The sequence below is a fragment of the Lycium barbarum genome, chromosome 1 (assembly GCF_019175385.1).
Source record: "Lycium barbarum isolate Lr01 chromosome 1, ASM1917538v2, whole genome shotgun sequence".
NCBI classification, from domain to species: domain Eukaryota; kingdom Viridiplantae; phylum Streptophyta; class Magnoliopsida; order Solanales; family Solanaceae; genus Lycium; species Lycium barbarum.
The window spans coordinates 22961336-22974208 of record NC_083337.1 but is presented as its reverse complement, the minus strand read 5'-3'; the positions used below and the strand labels follow the sequence as shown (position 1 = coordinate 22974208).

The 12873-nt window shown below is 35.9% G+C and overlaps 1 long non-coding RNA gene across 1 annotated transcript; it reads right to left on the bottom strand.

Moving 5' to 3' along the window:
* Positions 1-3811: 3811 nt before the first annotated feature.
* On the bottom strand, positions 3812-5960 carry LOC132634355 (uncharacterized). Its single transcript, XR_009580131.1, has 3 exons — positions 5762-5960; positions 5252-5313; positions 3812-4050 (listed from the first exon to the last, which is right to left on the bottom strand). It is a non-coding gene; the product is annotated as an uncharacterized LOC132634355 (long non-coding RNA).
* Positions 5961-12873: the final 6913 nt, after the last annotated feature.

Genomic DNA, 12873 nt, shown 5'->3' with positions numbered 1-12873 from the left:
TTTTATTTATGGACGCTGCGTCATGCCCGCAGGTGGACAGGGAGACAAGCTTGATCCATAGACTTCTCATTCAGGGACTACATAGAAGAGCTTTATTTCATCCGAAGCTATAGCTTTGGGTATAATTCTTTTGTGTACATACCTATGGGCAAGGCGGGGTCCTGTCCCACCTATATGATATGACATACTCTTCTTAGAGGGTTGTAGACAGTTGTGTATGAATATATGTCTTTAGCCTCGTCGGCTTATGTTTTGTATTCCATTTTGATAGCCTCGTCGGCTAGTGTACATTGATACGGGCATAGTTGTTAATGATGATATAAATGTATTGTTGCCCAATGAGTTTAACATTAATGATGAATAGAGTCCATGAGTAAGCCATGTGCTCCACCTAGATGTAAATGTGAATGTACGATAAGAGGTGCCCAGGTGGGTTAGCACCGGGTGCCCGTCATGGCCCTCCAGTTGGGTCATGACAAAACCATTCTATCTCGATCCCAAAATCCGGTGTCCACTTCTATTAACTCTCTGCAACCCTTTATAGTCATTACTGAGGTTAGGTTTCCTAAATGGCAAGAAATTACCCTTTTCTCCTGTTGAATCAACCTATTCCACCACATGAGCAATAAATCTTGTGTGTGGATGACCACGTAAAATTTTAAATCTATCGACATCTACTAAACAAGAACAATGTTAACACTTCTAGTTTTCCTTTGGATTTGTTTTATATCTACCCTAGGCATATGCTAGAGTGGTTTTTTGAATGACCTTGGACCCTAGCAGACTATTTAGGGTGAACCATTGTCAGCTGTTGGGTGACCACACACCTACTCCATATTCAATGAGTTCCAAAGAAGAGGTGTCTCGAGTTTTTTTAGTAAAGGCTAGACCGCGAGTCCGCGTGTCCCCTTTGAAACCATGGTTTTTGCGAGGAGTGGCGGAATTTATGATATGAATGTATGACAGTTTATAAATTGCAGGAAAGTAAAAAAATAAGCAAATATCAAAATTAATATCACATTATATTGAAACCCTTATTGTTAGAACCTAGAAAAATCCCAAGTAGAGTCGTCGTCCGTTACGATTCACTTTTACGCGGGTGCATAAAAGCTACTACGAGGTTGTTGGTTCTCTAATTGGATTTTATATCTTTAGAGTCGCCACCTAATGTATTAAGGGAAATTGGGAAAACCGAGTAAAATGGTTTATTCAACAAAAGAAAAAAATCATTTTTGTACTAGATTTCGAGGTAAGGGTCCTGGTGATCCCCCAGAGAATGTTTTAAGCACCCTAGTATTAAGGATCCATAGAATATGGTTGACTTACAAGCGTCAATGTATGATTTGTTGTGATTATTTGCTAATATGTTTATTTCATTGCTAACTTATCATTCTAGTCATAAATTCAAAATTTCGGGAAAAAATCCCCCCTAAATGTTAGGTTTTGTTTTCAAAAAATTCGTATAAGTGTTCAACTCACTTTATTGTCAGACTAAGGCATACTCCGAATTTCTTCAAGTCGAGTCGCTATCATTTTAATCCTAATAAAATTAGTTTAGTACTTATGGATTTTATTGTACGTATATAGGGAAATATGGAGTATATCTCCTATTTTTTATTCATATACATATATAAAGAAAAATGAAAGTCCAATTTAAGTCCAATTTTACCCACTTGAAGCTCATTTAAGTCAACCTCATTCTAGTCCAAAGTCCATCTTAACCTCAAGTGGATCTAAATCAACATCCTTTTGTTTTCAGTTCATAAGTCTTTGGGATTTTGGCCCAGCAATCTCAAAATTCTTTTAAGTTCAAGTCCAAAAGGGGTTCGTTTCTGTTTCAAAATCCTGAGTCCTCAACTTCCAAATTTTCCAAATTTTTCTCAAAGTGTTTGAAATGTTTTTCATCAAAATAATTCTTCTATCCAAATAGTCTTTTGAGTTACTTCTTCTTTTTTGCCTCCCATTCTGTAAGGTCCAATAAACAATCCAATTTCAGTAGTAGGCTTAAGGCCTAAAACGGTTTTAATTACTTACTATTTTATTCCAATTTCTACAAAGGGGCGGAGGGCCCAAATCATTTACTACTCAATCATTTTTAAACCATTTAATCTTATCTAAATGTTGAAACAGATTTGGAAGTTTATTAAAAGAAATGAATTAAGTGTCAATTTTCATGCAAATGTTATATTAATCAAGTTTTGAAAGATTTAGGCGACTTCCTAAAATACTAAGTGGTGTTTACTAAATTCTACACATGGATAGGGGTTTCAATAGTTTCACATGTTTTTACAATTATATACATATACACAAATGGATATAAAGTAGAAAAAGTTAGGCTGGGGGGCCTACCTAAGCCCACTAGTTCGATATTTTCACCCATAGCTAGGCCTTCAACCATTTTCACCCATGGTTGTGACTTCATGCAAATATTATCTTCCCTTTTCCTTTTCATTCTTTATCGAACTCGATTAAGAATGGAAGTTGGGCCTTTGAACCAACAGGTTTTAATGCAATCAAACGACCCAAATGACCCCGTACACGAATCACATAGGACAAAGAAGAGAAAGAAGGATTAGGACACATTTAAGGTTTATATGCTACTTATAATAAGGAGCTACACATAATTGATGACACATACATATACAATTCTACATTTAGTTAAATAAATCAGAAATGGTACAAAGAGAGCTGGGCCTTCAACCATTTTCACCCATGGTTGTGACTTCATGCAAATATTATCTTCCCTTTTCCTTTTCATTCTTTATCGAACTCGATTAAGAATGGAAGTTGGGCCTTTGAACCAACAGGTTTTAATGCAATCAAACGACCCAAATGACCCCGTACACGAATCACATAGGACAAAGAAGAGAAAGAAGGATTAGGACACATTTAAGGTTTATATGCTACTTATAATAAGGAGCTACACATAATTGATGACACATACATATACAATTCTACATTTAGTTAAATAAATCAGAAATGGTACAAAGAGAGTTGGGCCTTCAACCATTTTTTCACTCATGGTTGGGCCTTCATGCAAATATTAGCTTCCCTTTTCATTTTCTTTCTTTATCAGACTCGATCAAAAATGGAGGTTGGGTCTCTGGCCTAACAGGTTTTAATGCAAGGAAACGACCCATATGGCCCAGTACACGAATCACATAGGACAGAGAAGAGATATAAGGATTAGGACCCATTTAAGGTTTATATGCTAATTGTAATAAGGATCTACACATACATATACAATTCTACCTTTAGTTAAATAAATCAGAAATGGTACAAAGATTGGCCCAAAAATATAGATGGCCCAATTGGACCGTACTAAGGGAAATAAAGAGAAATAAAAAGCCCACATGCTATCAGAAAGGAAAATAGGCAAAACACATAAATAATAGGCCCAATCACGTTAGTGCCCAATAAAGGAATATACCCATACTTAACATTTAGACAAACATGAAACATAGGTCAATTGTGGCAGAGGATATACCTCATTTATACCAAGTATACAAACTCATATACACCTAGGGTATATAGAGTTTGTGATATACTTAGTATATTCAAGGTATACCTTCTGTATACACTATTTATACTCAAACAGACCGCTATACAGATTCAGAAAAAGGCTTTAACATTGCATAAGACATCTAAAAGGAGCATAAAGACAATTTAAGAGACACCACAGAGATGGTATACCTCAGTATACCTTAAATATACAAGTCCTAGTGTAACCGAAGGCACAGCAAGGGCTATATACCTTAGTTATATCTGGGTAGATCATCCCATATTTAGGCATAGAGTGCTCAAAACCATATAAAAAGGCAAATATCAATTTATTTATCATGCTATACTCTCATTATAATACATAAAATTGCTAAAGTCTCACATAATTTGCATACACAAGCCCTTTAATTAATCTTAAAATGTCCCATAGTGAGTAATTTCACATGAAGAACCCCAACAACCTAGATTCAAAGTGATTGGGCTGAGTCAGACTTGTAATTCGAAGCCTCGTTACTCCTTTCTTGGCTCTGGGTAAGTCATTCATAATCCCTTACACAATAGGTGACCAAATCTAAGTCAATTCTTCAAAACAAGTTAAAATATAAAGGGACACAAGATACAGAGACCAATAAGGGTGTTACGCTTTTAAACAAATCATGCATCATCAACCAAGATGGCAGTATTTCAAAGCTAAGCAAAAATAGGGATTCTGACATGATTTAAACAATGCTGAGGATGACAATAAGTAGGCAGGATATGCATGAGCTCTCAGGAGATTGCCGTTTTAAAAGATCTAAACAAATTTCTTTTGATCCTAAGTTCTATATACATGTCTAAGTCTGAGCTTGCACATTCCAGGTAATCATATTGCACTATCAATACATAGCAAAGGCCATTGGAAATAAATACAGACACTAGCATATCCAAGACAGAATAAGACATGGCATTGATATGGAACATAGGTATACATTTTAACAATAAACAGGGTAGCAAAACTCAAAGACTATCATCTTGGATCATTTTAATCATAAACATCAACCTCACCTAGCATTACTAGTATTTGAAAAAGAAAAACATCACATACCACATGTTTATAGCTACTCATACTATCATATTAGTCAAACATGGATGAGGTGCACAAACTGAGGTCATTCAGATCAACTTTGCACAATATCATAGCCTCTCTTACTTAATGCACATGTTCAAAACAAAAGAAAGTATAATGTTGATTCAGCCAAAATTGTGAGCATGCTAGACCTCAACTGGAGGAGTTCTCAATTAAACAGCAGCAACATAAAGGACTTCAAGACAGGATCCACTTAGTAAAAGAAGCATGGTTCAGGAAGGCTTACTGATTTAATCATTTACAACACCATTTCAAACAGCCTAATATCTCTAAAGCAGTAATTACTCAACAAGATATTTAGACTGCCTATAAACAGATTAACCAGATGATGTAAGACAATAAACTAATACATGCTAATCACTTATAGATCAACAACACATGATCAACTATAAGATAATCACTTATCTAACTAAAAAAGGCTACTAAACACTTAATCAATTTATACTAAGCATATAAGTGACTTTTAAACACATCAATCAACAAAAATAAGTATTTATACACACAATCAACTTAAAATAGGAATGTATTGAAGCAGAATTTGAACTTAAAATAAGCATAATCATCTTAACACATAATTGACATTTAAATAGAAAAATAGAACTATAAAAGGAAAAGGAAGATTACCTCTTGTATGCGTAGCCTCGGAAGAGATTTGGACTTGGACTTCAATTTTACACTCCAATTAACTTAACCACAAACAGAAAAGGGAAAGAACAATGTTTTAAAATTTCAACTAAATCGAAAAGCAAAGGTCTTAAGCAAAAATGCTAGAAACCCTAGGTTATTCGTTTTTCAAATATATGCAAGTGATATTCTCAATTGCTGGGTGTCCAATAAAGTGATTTGGGGGTTCTGTTTATAGAACCCCAAACTGAAGCAAGACCCTAATCTCACCGATGTGGGACAAGTTAGAATTTCGGACTTATTTCCTCACAATCAAGCATCGTACGATCTAGATTAGGTGTAAACAATAAATAAAGGGCCAGATTTCACCCTCAATCGATCAATCCGCTTGGTTCCTCATCAACCAATGAGGATCAAGAATTCAAAATTGAATACCAATAAAAACCATTAAGAAAACTCAATCAATTGACCATTGTAAAGAAAAAGTAAAGTAAAAGGATGTGGTAATACCGTGTTTTGAGTTGAATCCTTGTAGTATTGGTTGAGAAATGGTAGAGCATTTAATGCTCTTGTCATTCTCAGCCCTACAAAGCAAGTATCACCTATGCGTCCTTATCTTTGCCATTTCTTGCATGTACGATGTCAAAGTGGAGAGAGAAAAAGGGGGCGGTGCTAGGGTTTGAGAGAGGAAACCCTTTCCTCTCATAAGGGTTCGTTTTGTTCTTGACTGAAGACAATGAGGGGTATTACCCCTTAAAACATGTTCCTCCTGGGCCGGGTCGTGGTCTTAATGGACCGGTCCCAACTAATTTAAAAGGATTAGGAGGCAGTCCATATTTATACACGTGTATATACGCGATATACACATATATACATGTATATCCGTGTATATATGTGTATATATGAAGGAAATTCTACGTTAATTAAAAAATGGCTATAATTAAGAAGGTCAATCAATTTGAACTCCTCAAATGCGGTTAAACAAGATTAGTTGGCTAATTAAACAAACTAACCAACATAACCAATTATGTAAATGGACTTAAAATGCAAATATAGCCCCAATTGGTTTCAACCTATGAAATTGATGATTCCAATTATGGCTACTCTTGGTCCAATTAGAACAATTAAAGCTAATTTGCAACAATGGCCTTAATTCACTTAAACCAATGAAATTCAGTGTTTCAATTATGGTCATGTTTAATCTAATCAACCAATTAAAAACTAATTTTGCAAAAATAACCTTAATTGACTTAAACCATGGGAATTGACTATTTTAATTTGGTCCAGAATTGAACTAGCAATTGATTATTTCAATTGTAGCCACTACTAATCGCAAAGTAAACAATTTATGGAATTAACCACAACTAAACACTTAATTACTATGGTTAATCTTTAATAAATTGTACCAGTGCATATAAATCTGCAAAAATCAAGAATTGAGAGGTAAAATGATTAATTTATTTAATTGATCAGATTCCTTGAATTAAATGGAGTAAAATTCTTGCCAATTGATTTTTCTTGTTATTTTAATAATTAAATAAATAATTGTTTTAAATCATCTTTTGATTGAAATTTAGCAAAAAAGATTCCACAAAATACAAATTGCTTTCTAAATGATTTATAGTATTATAGAAATCATTGTGCCAAATAAAATGGCAAAACCATTATCTAAATAATTTACATAAACATTATGACTTACAAAAATATACCTTCACTCTGTTTGATATCCAATGACTCTGGGTAATTAAAATAAATCATGGGAGGTCAAAAATTAGGTGTCAACAAGGGTTACTATTCAACATGCAACAACCTCATCATTAATAGCCGAGGTCAAGGAGCGCCAGTACGAGGATCTCATGCTAGTTCATTATAAAGACAGTCCCTCGGAAGAAGAAGTCACCATTTGAAATTTCGAGAGACGGGTTCTCAGGATATCGAGGCAAATTATGTGTTCCAGATGTTGCAGGGTTACACCGACAGATTATGGGAGAAATTCATCCTTCTCTCTATTGTATTCATCCAGGGATGACGAAGATGTTTATATTAAGGAAGTTTAATAGTGGGACGGCATGAAGAAAGACATAGCAGAGTTCGTAGCTCGGTGTCCTAATTGTCAGCAGGTTAAGGTTAAGCACTAGAAGCCCAGTGGGTTACTACAGAGTGTAGAGATTCCGACATGGAAATGGGAGGTGATCAATATGGACTTCATTACAGGCTTTCCCCGTTCTCAGCGTAAACTTGATTCGATATGGGTGATTGTGGATTGGCTTAAAAAGTCAGCCCATTTCCTACCTATCAGGGCTACTTATTCTGCCAAAGATTATGCAAAGCTATATATTAAGGAGATTGTGCGACTTCATGGTGTTCCAATATCTATTATTTAAGACAGAGGCGCATAGTTTACAGCTAACTTCTAGAGATCTTTCTAGAAAGGATTGGGGACCCAGGTAAGTCTTAGCACAGCATGCCATCCCTAGATAGACGGACAAGCTAAACGTATAATTCAGACACTAGAAGATATGTTACGGGAATGTGTGATAGACTTTGGAGGTAGTTGGGATGATCATTTACCACTTATTGAGTTTGCATATAATAATGGTTACCATTCTAATATATAGATGCCCCCCATATGAAGCCTTATATGGATGCAAAATAGATCACCAATCGGATGGTTCGAGGTTGGAGAATCAAAGTTTATTGGACCAGATCTAATCCAACAGGCAGTTGATAAGGTTAAGCTTATTCAGGAAAGGTTGTTGGGAGCCCAGAGTCATCCGAAGTCTTATACAGATAATCGACAACGAGATTTGGAGTTTTAGATAAAAGACTGGGTATTCCTGAAGGTATCTCCAATGAAAGGTATTATGAGATTCGGTAAGAAGGGCAAGCTTTGCCCTAGGTACATTGGACCTTACAGGATCGTATGAAGAGTGGGCCAGGTGGCTATGAGTTAGATCTCCCTTCAAACTTGCAGCCCATACATCCGGTTTTCCATGTGTCCATGCTTCATAAGTGTATCGAAAATCCTTCTCGAATTGTACCTATTGATGATGTTCATATTACCGAGCAACTATCATATGAGGAAGTCCCTATTGCCATCTTGGATCGATAGGTTCATAGGTTGAGAACCAAGGATACGGTATCAATAAAGGTACTATGGAGAAGTAAACATGTTGAAGAGATGACTTGGGAAGTTGAGGAAGATATGATGTCTAGATAACCTTATTTGTTTCTAGCTTCAGAGCAGATGCTTACTACAGCACAATCGTCTTCAGGTATGTATTATTTATCAACTACTCTTATTGGTTGTGTGGCGCCATTTATGTTATTGATTGATGTGGCTCTGTGTGGCATTGTATGTTTTGGTTGTTGTGTGGCAAGTTGGTAGTGATACAGTTACAAGGTAGACTTTTCAAAAATTATTATAGAATTCCTGGAAGTTAACATTTGAGGACGAATGTTTCAAAGGGGAGAGGAATGTTACACCCTGTAGTTTTGAGTTGTAAGTTAACTTGAGCTATGATTGTTACCGTGTTTTAAGCATAATTTTCTTATGAGGAATAATAGTAATTTTGAGGAAGTGTTTTATACAAGTGAATATGAGGTTGTTTAATGGTATAACTTTAAATATGGTGGATATGAGGTTAAAGGAGATCATATGAGGTTGTTATGTAAATTGCTCGTTGTAGATTTTGTGGTGATGATTAAGAGATAGGGGAAAGGCTGTCCATTTCACTATGGAATTGAGGTATCATTGATATACATGATATACAAGCGTCATCTAAGTTATATGTGTATTCTTTGTTATAGGAGTGGCGCTCTAGTTGTGATAAGCTTGTTGTTGATTACTTGGATGACTTGAGGTATGTTAAGGCTGTCTCTTTCTTTCTTCTGGCATGATCATATCAATACGAACATATACGAATGATATCCATAATAACTCCACTCTTAGGAATAGTAGGAGCTTATGTTCTTGCTCTTCTTATGATGTTATTGATATTATCTCATGATTGTTGATCTTGTCTCATGATTATTGATCATGTTTATGATTGTTAATCTCATCTTATGTTCATTGATGCTTCAAGGTGAGATATGTCGATGATGTTATCTCCATAATGATAATCTGAGGTATATCGATCTTGTGTCACTCCGACGGAGTCGTAATGTTTATTTGAGCTTTCATGCATGCTTTATATAAATGTAGCTATTTTATGATACCGAGCCGCGCTATTGTCGGTCGGGTACGACACCTATTGTGCACACCACTTTAGTGGGTAAAATATAATGATGATAGCCCAAGAGTGGCTTAATGATGATGATGCAGCCCGTAGCGTGGCTTATATATATGTATGTAATAAAATGTTTTTCTAAAAAGAAAGCATGCATGTCATCCGCCTTCAAAGGCATTCAGATGTATAGGTTGTTTCTCTTTCATCTCATTTTACTTTCATGTCTTTATTATATTATTTTTCATGCCTTACATACACGGTACACTATTCATGCTGACCTCTTTTTTTTGTGGACACAGCATTCATGCCCGCAGGTAGATGAGGAGACGGTTCAGACCCTTAGGATACCTTCTCAACACTTGTATTGAAGCACTCCACTTGTTTCGGAGTTACAGTTTAGCTTGTTATGAATCGTTTGTGTACATGTAGGTATGGCGGGGTCCTGTCCCTTCCTTATTATGTTAAACACTCTAGTAGAGGCTCTTAGACAGATATGCACAGTTATATGTTCTATGGCCATCTCGGTCTTTATTTTGTTGTATCATCGGATATCCTTATTGGCTTTCATACTTGGTATTATATTGATTACGTATGTGTATGTGTATGTGTATATACACACACACACACACAATTTGGGCTTGTGTCCCTCTCAGTTTATGATGTGTCTATCAGTTAGCATCATGGCCCACACTCAGGTATGATTATGTATTGCACGTATGTTCTGTAGTGCTCGATAAGATAAATCCGAGTGCCCTTCCTGGCCCTCCGGTTAGTCATGACATTCAATCAGTAGGATCTAAATTTGAGGCAGCATAGGTTGATATAGTTGCTCAAGGATGATGACATTACCATTCTTTATTATCGGGACAAGGCTAATGTTGTAGCTGATGCGTTGAGCCGAAAGGTGAGCATGGGTATCTTGGTACGTTTGATTGTTGAGGAGCATCCCTTAGCAATAGAGGTTAATTGTTTGGATAATAGTATGGTAAGCTTTGATATTTCAGAACCTGGCAAGGTTCTATCCTACGTTGAGTCGAGGTCGTCTCTTTTGGAGCAGATTAAGACACCGCAGTTTGAAGATGTGAAATTGTATAGGATTCAAGATAAGGTGTTGAGGAAGAGGCCGTGGAGGAAATCCATGATGATAAGGGCGTTTTGAGGATTAAGGGGTGCATTTACATTCCTTGTGTGGGTGGTTGGATTAAGTTATTTTAGAGAAAGCTCACAGTTCCAGATATTCCATCTATCCTGTTGCCATAACGATGTATCGTGATTTGAGGCAGCATTATTGGTGGGTAGGATGAAGAGCGATATAGTGGAGTTCGTTTCCCAGTGTTAATTGTCAGTAAGTTAAGTATGATCATACGAGACCGGGTGGTCTGACTCAGTGGATGCCCATTCCTCTGTGAAAGTGAGAGAGGATAGCTATGGACTTTGTGGTAGGTCTACCGAAGACTTTCGGTTAGTTTGATGCCATTTTGGTTATTATGGAAAGGTTGAATAAGTCCACACACTTCATTCTGGTTCAGACTACCTACAATTCGGAGACGTTAGCAAGGATCTAAATTAGAGAGATTGTCAAATTGCATGGGGTGACCATTTATATCATTTCGGACAGAGGCACTCAATTCACATCCTATTTCTTGAGGACTTTGTAGAAGGAATTGGGTACTCAGTTGGATCGTTGTACCACTTTTCACTCGCAGACAGATGGTCAGTCCGAGAGGACTATCCAAGTGTTAGAGGATATGTTGGGGGCTTGTGTGATCGATTTTGTGGGCATTGGTGTAATGGTTCGCATTTTGCGGGCAAGTTAGTGCTCAGAAAGCTACTTTGAACTCGTTGGTGCTCTTTCAGACTTTGTTTTAAAAGAGTCACCACATAATTTTTTGAAAATTAGGAAAACCAGTTTTGAACGGTTTCTTCATACACCATGAAAATCCTTTGTAATTCAAAGTTTTAGGTAAGGGTTTTGGTGATCCCCTCGAGAAGGTATTTGGCACCCTAGTATTAAGGATCCGTACTATACAGCTGACCTTCAAATTCTAAAGTATGAGTATTTGCATGAACTGTTTATTTAGTGTTTTATTTCCGCTTTATAAAGTCTGTCATTTTGCATATCTTTTTTTTTTTTTGAAATAAATTGAGTATATCCCCTTTACATATAGGGTATTTAGGTTCAGATTTATAATATCCGGATAAAACTAGTTCCTTTTATATATAAGGATAGGAGTAGTTTTGTAAAGATAAAAAAAGTTCATTTATTTAAAGTGTGGAATGAATGGGTTTTGTTCATGCTTGACTCACATATGGTTCAGGCTAATCCATTTAACACGTTTTCAGAATGTCCTTATCTAAAACTTTTATGTCTACAAATGATTTATACGAATTTTAATTTATAAATATGAAGTGTTTACATAACAAAAACTAACCTTTTCTTTATCCTTGCATTTAAACTTAAGGCCTAATAGTTGTAATAAAAAGATTCTATTTTCACATGGGCTTGGCCCAAATTTATTTCAGAAAATTGATTAAGTGTCTAGCTGTGTTGATATTTTGTTGGGCGTTAGCCCTTTTTTTTTTTTTTTTTGTTTTTCCGCTTACTGGGCTCAGCCCTAAAAAAAGGCATTCTTTTTCTGAAAAATATGTTAAGTGGGGCTTAAACATTTGGTTTTAATTTGGTCTTAGCCCCAAAATCCCAATTTTTTCGACTGGTCTTAGTCCAAAAAAAGGTTTGTGTCTGGTGTATGAATACACTACATATATATACAAAATGAAATCATTTTTCTGACCGGGCTTAGTCCAAAAATCATCTATTCGTTTTTAGAAAACTGAGTTCTAAAAAAAAAACGTTCTTTGGTTTAAAAACATTCAATTTGGTTTTTCCTTCAAAAGATGGTGACAAAATTTCATAACAATGTAATCCCCTTTGATCCTCTTCCTTGTTTTATTGGTTTAACCATTGTTACTTTCAAAATCATTTACTAAGCTCGGGTTTGAAAGAATTGTGTAGGAACTTAAAGTGAAACTAAACGGCGTAGGCACCGTTATCCTAAGACGAGTAGTTCATAATAATAATGTGTCCAATATTATACATGAGTTTTACAACTTTACAAATACAGGATACAATCAACATCATACAAAGGAAATACGAATAATGCACGAGTAAAGAGGAAGGGAAGACTAGGGGCGTACCAAGGCCTTAGTTGGCCATTTTCACCTATGGTTGGGCCTTCTTGGTGTCTTTAACAATATTAGCTTCCATTTGTCTTCTTGAATTCAATAATCTTTGAAAGAATTTTCCTATTGGGCCTTTGTCCCATTACGGTAGTTGAACTCGGCCCAAGTGGCCATGCAGTGAAGGAGAGGAAAAGGAAAAGGAAAAGGACCCGA